The sequence below is a fragment of the Eucalyptus grandis genome, chromosome 2, assembly GCF_016545825.1.
Source record: "Eucalyptus grandis isolate ANBG69807.140 chromosome 2, ASM1654582v1, whole genome shotgun sequence".
Classification (NCBI taxonomy): Eukaryota; Viridiplantae; Streptophyta; class Magnoliopsida; order Myrtales; family Myrtaceae; genus Eucalyptus; species Eucalyptus grandis.
The window spans coordinates 29,337,597-29,347,678 of record NC_052613.1 but is presented as its reverse complement, the minus strand read 5'-3'; the positions used below and the strand labels follow the sequence as shown (position 1 = coordinate 29,347,678).

At 39.9% G+C, this 10,082-nt stretch overlaps 1 long non-coding RNA gene and 1 pseudogene across 1 annotated transcript; one reads left to right on the top strand and one right to left on the bottom strand.

Moving 5' to 3' along the window:
- Positions 1–430: 430 nt before the first annotated feature.
- LOC120286306 lies at positions 431–5,476 on the bottom strand (annotated as a pseudogene).
- On the top strand, positions 2,113–2,606 carry LOC120290426. The gene is made up of 2 exons (XR_005548418.1): positions 2,113–2,318; positions 2,411–2,606. It is a non-coding gene; the product is annotated as an uncharacterized LOC120290426 (long non-coding RNA).
- Positions 5,477–10,082: the final 4,606 nt, after the last annotated feature.

The following is a 10,082-nucleotide window of genomic DNA, read 5'->3' as shown; positions in this document are numbered from 1 at the left end:
AGTACTTTGTGAAACAAACACGCTCTTAACATAATAATGATTGTATACAACACAATTATCTTTACGTCAATATCTTTTAGTACATTATATGCTATAATATATAATTATGCCAAAATATTGTAATTGGTGTTAGAATTACATAAAAATATAACAAATTAATCATAATTAGTATGAACTTTAGCTATAATTAATATAATCTATCACCGCTAGTGTCGGCGGGTGAAATGAGAGTGGGAACGGCACCCTTGCACACACCATTTGCCAAGCCTCTTAAAGCTCTTGCTTTGAAACAAGGAAGCAAACCTATAGAAATATCTAAATGAAAGCGTAGATGTCCCTAAACAAAACTCCGACGACATGTAAACGGGGTCAGCAAGCAAAGGAGACTCCGTAAGAGAAAACTATATAAAACTATATATGTGTATAATCTCTAACATGAGTCTTGACCCGACCCAATCCCGTTGCTCGACCGCCTCCCGATCTGCACACAGTCGATTGGCAGGGAGATCGGCGTGGTCAGCTGCCGAAGGTCTGCCAGCAGAAGGGGCCGTCGTCGTGAGATGGGGGCTTCTGCGATGATGGCCTCAAGTCTATCGCCGACAGGGTGATTTCCTCGCAAGGCACGCTGTCGCTGCAAGCCAAGTCCACTGGCCTCTCTTTGTACGTCCCTGAGACGTGCTCGTAAGCGACGTCTCGCACCGCCACGGCCGATGACTGGTTCGTGCACGTCACGTGATCGCAGTAGTACTGGTCGATGATGATGGGCCATCGGACCTCGGAAACTCGAATGTTTGAGAACTTCACTCCATAAACGGATCCTGACTAGGGGTGAGCACGGTTCCCGGGTAGAACCGGGAACCGGAGAACCGCACCGGAGGGTCCGGTTCGGTTCCCAGTTCTTAAGAGACTGGTTCCGGTTCCCGGTTCCATTTTCCTAGGAACCGGCGTTCCCGGTTCGGTTCCGGTTGCCGTATGAATCGGAACCGGAACCGAACCTGTCAAAATTAAAAAAAAAAAAAAAAAAACCTTAGTCGCTTCCCCCCACGTGATTTCCTCTACGTTTCTTCCCCCCTTTCCCTTCCTTTTTCTCTCTCTTTCTTTTCTCTCCTTTTTCCTCCTCACACGTCACTTCCTGCCCCCCAACCTTTTTCTTTTCTTCTCTCTCTTCTTTCCCCTTCTCTCGGCCGAAACCCCACCCCTTCTTCTCTTCTTCTTCTTCGCAACCCCTCGCCGCTTCACCCACCACCACACCACCGCCCCTCGCCGCTTCACCCACCACCACACCACCGCCCCTCGCCGCTTCACCCACCACCACACCGCCACCCCACGGCCTACTCACCACCATCTCTTGGCCACTGAACCAGCACCACCCACCGTTCGTCCGACGAGCCGTCTCACCGTTGAGCCCGAGGAGCTATAGCGCCGCCCCTCGCCGCCGTGAGCGAGGGCACGGCTCTCGAGCCCCTCGCCTCTGGCTGGCGGCGGAGGACGGAGCGCTCAGGGTTAAGGTGGCGGGGGGGCTCGGGTTTAGGAGCCACGCCTTTGGCGATCCGGAGGAGAGCGGGGGCGACGAGGGGAGCGGCGGTGGCGGCGGCGGCTCGGAGAAGAACGAGCAGTTCGTGCGCTGGTTTCACGAGGCGTGGCCATATTTCAAAGCTCACAGGGGCGGCACTTTTGTCGTCGTCGTCTCCGGCGAAATCGTCGCTAGTCGGCACTTGGATCCGGTTCTCAAGGCACGCATCGGTTTTTCCTCGCTTCTTCTGTTTCGTTTCTGATTTGTGGTTTGGCTGCATGTTAATGCTGTGAGGATTCAGGAAGAACAAAAGCGCGGACCCGTTCTGTTGTGGAATGCTCCAAGTGATTAAATTCGCGTTCTTCATGCCTTGTAGCTGACTTACTTTTATTTATCCAAACAATGGGCAAAGAAAGTATATGTTCTGCTAATGTTTGCATGAGGTGCAACTGAGCATTTGTTTTTATGTCTATTGCATGGATTGGATCTCAATTTTAGAAGTGGCTAGGTCTTGTTTGTGTGGCCTGCTTTTGTTTCTATAAAATCAATTTTTAACAATAGACCTTTAATTGCTGATACTAAGCATGTCTTCGTAGGACATGAGCCTAACTATGTTGGAAGATACAGAATAACAGACACTAAAGCTCTGGAAGCAGCTATGGAAGCAGCTGAAGGTACTTGTTTAATGATAGAGGCTAAACTATCTCCTGGACCCCCAATATCCAGTATGCGCTGTCATGGGCATAGTAGCCGTTTGCATGAAGTTGGTTTAAGTGTCGCAAGTGGTAACTTTCTTGCAGCCAAGGTAACGGTTTACATGCTTACTCTCTTGGTCAATATCTCGAATTAGTTTAACGAACAGTTCACATTTCTCCTGTCATCGTTCTGCTTTGGCAGCTATAGTAATGTTGATTATTTTATTTGTAGCGAAGAGGAGTTATTGAAGGTGTTGATTTTGGGGCAACAGGTGAAGTAAAGAAAGTGGATGTTTCTCGTATTCATGAGAGGCTTGATGGTGGATGTATAGTTGTATTAAGCAACCTGGGCTATTCCAGCTTTGGAGAAGTTCTGAATTGCAAGTATGGATTATTGATTTTGATGCCTTGAAAAAAAAAAAAAAAAAAAAAAGAACCTGTTGGAACCCGGAACCGACTCCGGAACTGTGACGGGGGTAGGTTCCAGGTTCTTGGTTTTGACGGGTAGGTTCCAGGTTCAAAATTGAGGAACCCGACCCGAGGTTAGGTTCCAGGTTCCAGACGGAACCGAACCGGAACCGGGAACCGCTCACCCCTAATCCTGACCCACCCTGCGTCAGACACAATTCATTCGTAAAAAGACATAAAAAAAGGCTAGGGTATTATAAATTGTCAATTTCCAAGGCTGTTCATGTTTTAATGTTGTTCAGGACGCAAATTTCTTTTTTTCCTTTTACCTGCCACGATTTTATCCTAACGCCGTTCGTTGTCCCTTGCAGATCGACGTCTTCAACGGTGATGTTGTGCACACATGCTTTAGAGTGGTCTTTTCCTAGGCTTCCGATGCTGATCCCGTGCCCCGGACCGCAGTGTACATCGTGTATGCGAATGTCGGAACATCCGCTGACGATCGAAATGCAGTCGTCCCCTGTATGAAACATGGTAACAGAATCTAAATCGAACATTCTACTAAATTGAAGAAACGTAACATTCAATATCTATGCATTTCCAATGAAACTTTCGCGGAAATTGTGGTTACCGCAGGTGAGAGTAGCATCGTGGATGGTCACGTCTTGGGAGTTCCCGAGGTGGATCCCATCGGTGTTGGGACTGTCGCCCGGGGACGAAATACTCATGTCACGCACGAGAACGCCGACGCAGTGGTCGAACGTGAGGTGGAAGTTGGGGCTGTTCTGGATCTTGATGCCGCTGAACGTGACGTTGAGACAGTGATCGAATCTCATTGCCTGATCAATCAAAGCCATGAAAAAGAAGAGGAGATCCATATCAATCTTCCCAATGATCACACAGTTTGGAAAAAACTCAGGCAATTATAGCTAGGAATGATCGGTTCGTGGCTCTTACGGTTGGTTTGTTCCGGGGCATTGAACTCAACTCCTCTTTCGCCTGCCACAAGTTCGACAAAAGAGTAGACATGGAAACACGATTAGTCGAAATCTCAAGCAATGATTTTGCAAGAAAAGGCATATGGTACCTGCCCAAGCCCAACAACACCGATATAGTATAGTGATTACTTCCCAATTGTAATACTAATAAGTTCAAGGAAATCAAAATCATGTGCAAATTCAAGTAAAAATTTTTGCAATTAAATCATATGGTAAATTACGCACAAAAATAAAAACTAGAAAAATAACCCTAAAATATACTTTTGATAAGTCAAATGCAAGAATAAACGGAATTAGAGACGATAATCACACAAAAATAAGAAGTCATGGACTATAAGCATCTCAAGATTTTTGCATATGAAGAATTTGCGCTTGTTCATAATTCGGAAAATTTATTTGTTGTGATTAACATGGCCTTTTTAAGACAAATTAGCATCTTATTGACGATTTAAAGAATCTGGTGGAGTCCAAACACAAAAAAATAGTGGCATCAAATTGAAACATCTTTAATTAGCAGAGCGGAAGCCACCGTCGAAGGCGTTTGTCACCTGTGTATCGGCGTCCTCGAAGTCCATTCCATCGTCGGCATCATTATCGACATCGAGAAGATCATCATTGAGATCCTCAGACTGTGAGCGGCGCCACCAAACGGAGCCTCGGCCGTCGACGGTTCCGCTTCCTTGCAATGTGAAGCGACTCAGCTTGTCGAAGTGAAGCCAATGCTCACCACCCCAAGCCTGGGGATCCGTCGGAGCAACTACCGTCCCGTCTAGCTGAAAAATATTTAAACCAAATCGTGTTAGTGTTGATCAGGACGGATTACGGCAAAAAGTTTTTTTTTTTTTTTTTGGGGGGGGGGTTGAGATCCTGTGCAATTTGTGTTATCTGAACAGATTTATAAAAAGAATGCGCAATTCTAATATTTCCCCTCTCATTTATTGTGCTATATCTGTACCTGGAGTATAATGTTTTCTTGACAGTGTTCACCCACGAACGAGATGGGCCCAACAAGGAAGACATGATTTGCAGGAACCACCATCGTTGATGCCTCCACGTTGCATGAAGCTGCCCATGCATCTTGGAATGCCTGTGAGACACAACAGAAAGGAAAATAAAAACTTCAATTGCTTATCTAGCTAAATCAACAAGAGATCATGGAGCGATTAGGTTATTTATTAATGGTTAGACTTATGTTGACTAGTGCCTTCTCAGTTAAGCAAGGCTACAGATTAGATTTTGATTACTGAACTCGTCTACTAAAGTGATTTGGCAAGATTATTCAAAACTTTTAAGGTTTAGAACCCTCTAGGCATTAGTGTTTAGTTTAATAACGCGAGGCAAGGTGCTACCTAGGACACTTAGTTTGCATCATAAATTAGGGTTTCACCTTCTTCTTTTCTTTTAAAGATGCATTCTAAACAATATTACATGATATCTAAAGGACATTTCTGGAGCATATAAGGTATAGAAAAGGAGTTAGAGTAGAAGTGTACGACCTTTGAATCATCAGTGTTCCCATCGCCCTTGGCGCCAAAATCTATCACGTTGAAGGTGGTAGAGTTGCTCGGTACTAATGGTCTTGGCTCTGCCACTGGTGGTACTGATACTGGTGGTCGCAATGTCGGGTCCACTGTTGGTGTTGGTGGTGGTATTTGCTTTGGGGGACCATGGCGAGGGCCTTGGCGATGGGGATCGTGACGAGGGCCAACGGGGCGGGGGCAAGTAAGGCCACGGGCGGTAGAAGGGGAAAGGAGGGAGAGGGAAGTGAGGAATCCTCCAGCGTCCTCTCCACATCCACAAAGAGCTCCCCCTAGTAGAATTGTCGATGGCGGCAGATCTCCTATCAGTAACCTCTCTAGCATTGCAAACCTCACAACAACTTACGCACCACACGAAAACCGCAACAGCGAATGCGGCCATGAGACTCTTGAAACTGAACTTCCCCATTTTTAACTTTTCTTCTCTTTTGGCTCAACGAGAGAATGAAGAAAGGCGATTCTGTGGTCTGAGGTTCTTATAACAAAAAAAATGAAAGATAGTATAAGAATATATTTACTAAAGATTCAAAATGAAAGATGACGATTCTGGCAAATCAGATTTCAACATTATCCTAAGTCTTAAGTTTAATTTTTGCAATTGGAATGAACTGATCGAATTCCAATTCGAAAACGTTATGGATTTGTTTCCTAATCATCCTATTCGTGGGACATTGTTGAAGTAAGTTATCTTGTACAAGCAAAAATCTTTTGTTTTTCCTCTTTTTGCGGTCCCTACATCTTTGCTTCTCACTTGTCAAGAAGACGACATAGGATCACTTCTTAGTCATTTGAGCCTGCTTCGATAGATCTAGAAGTCAAGATCTCTAAAAGAATAGATTAGATAGGAGATTTGAAGTGTTAAATGCAAAGGTGAAGGGTTTGAACTTCAAACTGTAACATGTAAGATATAATCATGGAATTGTTAATCTACTGCAAAGCACCAAAAGGGATTACATGTAGCAGGATAAGGAATTTGAATTCGAAATTTTAATTGCTAAATCGTTTCGATATGCAACCAGCATGGAATTCGTTATGGTGCCTGAATAGCCTCGATTAAAATATTTAAGTTAAAAAAAAAAAGAACAGATATAGCAAAATTAAGATTTATATAAAATTAGAGATTGATCTAGTTGGATCTCCTTTATAGTTGTATTTATTATTATTATTATTATTATTAGCGCCACTAGTGATTCATATAGCACATTATGATTAATAGGATAGAGGAGGGTTATTGGACAATTATTTTTATCTCTTGGTAAAATTAAAACATCATAATTTAAGGAGACTCGCAATAATATATATAGAGAAATAAAGATTTTATAATATCATATTTGATAGATAGGGGAAACACAAATAGATAAAGTTAAGTCTAAACAGTGTTTTGATGTAGATAATATTGACCCTAATAGGGGTATGGAGAGTAACCGTATAATAAATTTGATAACTAAATTCTAGAGCAGCTTACATTTTCACTTTTAGGTTATTTATCTGTCTTGGCAACTTCATCATTTTTTTCGGAAGTTTTCGAATGTGCTAAGTTATCAATTGAAATTTCAGTATGCTAAAATTTAAATGAATTTTCATCTATGTTTATCATGTTCATTCTATTGTAGTATGATAATATCCTATTGCACAAAAACACGTACAATTTAGTAAAACTAATTTGCCATCCTTTTCATTGGGTACATCTATAAAAAAATCTGGATCGGAAAAAGTAGTAAGACAATGTGTCTTATGTTTACTTTGTTACGCTAATAAGGGAAAAAGAACGCTTTAAGTGCCATAACTTTGCACAAAGGGATACTTAAGTGTCATAACTTACAAAATGTACACTTAAGTGCCACATTCGAAGAAAACTAATCACTTGAGTGCCACTTGCCAAAGTCCAGCCAAAACGCCGACGTGGCATTTTTCCGGCGAAGCGTGCCCAAAACGATGCCGTTTTGCACGCTGACATGGCCAAATAATGCAAAAACGGCGTCATTTTGGGCTGACGTGGTAAAAAAATAATAAAAAAATTAATTAAATTAAATTAAATTTAAATTTAAATTTATGTTTAATTGAATGTACTTCAAAAGCATGAATAAAAATACATAAATTAAAAAAATCTACTTTTGTTATGTTATCTCGTTATTCAAATTTATATTATTTTAGAAAAGTGGATTTGCTTATTTTGCGTGTCTTCTTTACATAGTTTTGTTTCAATCTTTTCTAATGTCCTGAGTTAATATTCAAGATCGTTTCTCTTTATCTATTATTTTGAATTTTATTTTAATTGTCAAATGAAAGAAAATGGGGGTGATACAACAAACTAATAAGCTAAAAACTCAAGAACCTTATCCTTATTGACTCCTTCAAATATTTTAATTTCAAATTAAGTGTATCTTGATATAAATCTAGGTTTTGTTTTTACTCTCAATCTCAATCAAGTGGAGTTGGTTGAATTGTATACAATATTTTTGAAACAATCTGATTTCAAAAGCCGGAAATAGGTTGAATTAATTGCACATATTCTATGGATAAGTAGATTGTGTAATATATATATATTTTTGGTGACCTGGGAAGCGTCGTATAGCCGGCAGCCGACGGCGTAAACCCGGGGCGACCCGCAGGGACCCACCTCCTACAAGCCACAGGTAAGTCACGTAAATGACGAGGTGGGGAGTTGAACCCTGGCTTTGCGGGTGGCCAGCGTACAACTCCACCATCTCGCCACCAATGGGGTGGGTGTGTAATATTTTTATTCTTAAGATTCTACAAAAAAAGAAAAAAAGAAAAAAAAGAGAGTGAAAAGTATTTAGAACGCATGAAATAAATAAAAACAATAATAAAATAACTCAAGTTATAAATAAATAACCAGTTGTTTATTTATTTATTTAGTATTGACGTATATTAAAGTGGCAAGAATTATGAAAACCAAAAGAAGTAATATGAATTATATATCTAAATATTACTATTATAAGCTACATAGAAACGTCTATATCTTGTCAATTTACTCAATTTAAAATATCAAATATTGGAATATATTACAAACTTTAAACTTTATAAAAAATAAGATTACTTTTCTATCTTATAATTAAGTGAATGTACTAAGCGAATAATTTAAAACTTATATGTAATATCAGGGCCTTAGGGTACGTCATGTCGTATCTTTGTTATGCTTGTAATCACACATGCAAAATGAGTGCCACTGGAGTGCATGATATGTTACAATGGGTGGAAGAATTCATCCCAAAAAATTAACTTATCAAGAGAGGAAACTCAATCCATTATAAGTCCAGAATATCTCTTTAGTTGCCTGATGTGAAACTCATTCTCCCCTTCTTCAAGGAATTTGTGAGCTCGCAGAAAGGCCTCCAGGCCGACGTGTTAGGTTATTGACAAGGGACCACAACCTCGAGGATAAAATTCGAGAAGGTGGTGCCTAAGGAGTAGCTTTAATAACATGTTAATGCATTACAATGAGTGGAAGAACTCATCCCAAAAAATTAGCTTATTAGGAGAAGGAACCAAACTTATTGTAAGCCTCGGGATATTTCCTTAGTTGGCTGATAGGGACTTTGCCCCCATTAGATAGGCATGAATACTCTCTCAAATTTCTTTATGAGTACTAAAATTAACTAGACTTCATAATAATAAGGGAAACAAAAGGAAGGAATAAAACATTATAAGACAAGTTAGAGTTTGTACTTAATCTTTAAAGTGATCTAATGATTTTCTTAACTTTTATATCCCATGCAAGTATGTTTATTCAAATTAAATGAAAATAAGTGTTAGGTGACAACCTTCCCAAGAGGTCACCCATCTTAAGAGTGCTCTCACCTAAGTATGCTTAGCTTTGGGGTTGCAATGCAAAACTTACCGTCATATCAAAAGGCATATTTGTAAGTTAATTCCAGTTTTCATACACACACAACGAAATTGTCTCGCTTTATTTGATGCACAATTTGGTTCATTCTTCCTCATTTGTCTTCCTAGTAACTTGCTAGGAGTCTCTTCTTGTCTAGGCTATCTGCCCTATGCTATCACTCATTGCCCTTGTCAAACTAGGTCATAACATAATTAGACAAATTTCTTTCGTTGTGACTCTTGCACTTGTTAAATTAATTGAGGTCAAATTTGTTATTTAAAAGATCTAGTGGTATCAATGTTGATGCAACGAGTAGAAAGTCATGAGTGTTCGAAAAATTCATAGATATTCCTAAAATCATTTCAAAGTTATTGAGAAGTGATGTTACGTGGAAATTGGAAAACAATTTTCGCTCTTTTTATTGGACCTTAGCCCATTTTGTGGGGCCCTCCTGAGGTCAAACTCAAGAGGCTCTCTTTGCTTGTGGTGAGCAATCCTACTTAATCCACAAACTGTGGCATCAGAATTTAGATAAAGTTAAGATTTGCCGGGTATTTTATGACTCTTAATTTCCACGCCGGTGTCTCTAATTTATAAGAAATAAAACTTCACAGATATAATACTTGCTATTCACTATTTCTTCTTTTTATAGTGGTCTTAAAAAGAGGAATAATTATTTAAAAGTTGTAAATGGTCGATTCAATTATAAACTTTTTATTTTTGGCCAATTTAATTGTAAGCCTTTTGAGAATTTGTCAACATAGTTCTTCTAGCCAATTTTAAACAAAAAATAGATGTCAGCCATCCTCCATAATACAAATGGCATTGTGGACGATTTTTGTAATTTACTTTACAAGTTTTTGATATTCTTCTCTTTTATTTGTGTTTTTCCTGTTTTCCTTTGCTAGTTGTTGAGTTTAGAACAATGGTGGGGATGCCCCATGTGTGGTTGATGACCTTTGCTGGGCATCGTTGAGGCTCGCGACCTGTGGAGGGAAATAGTGGAAAATAAGAAAATAAAAAAAGAAAATAAAAAAGAAAAAAATCAGAAAATCAAAAAGAAATTGCAAAATCATTAAA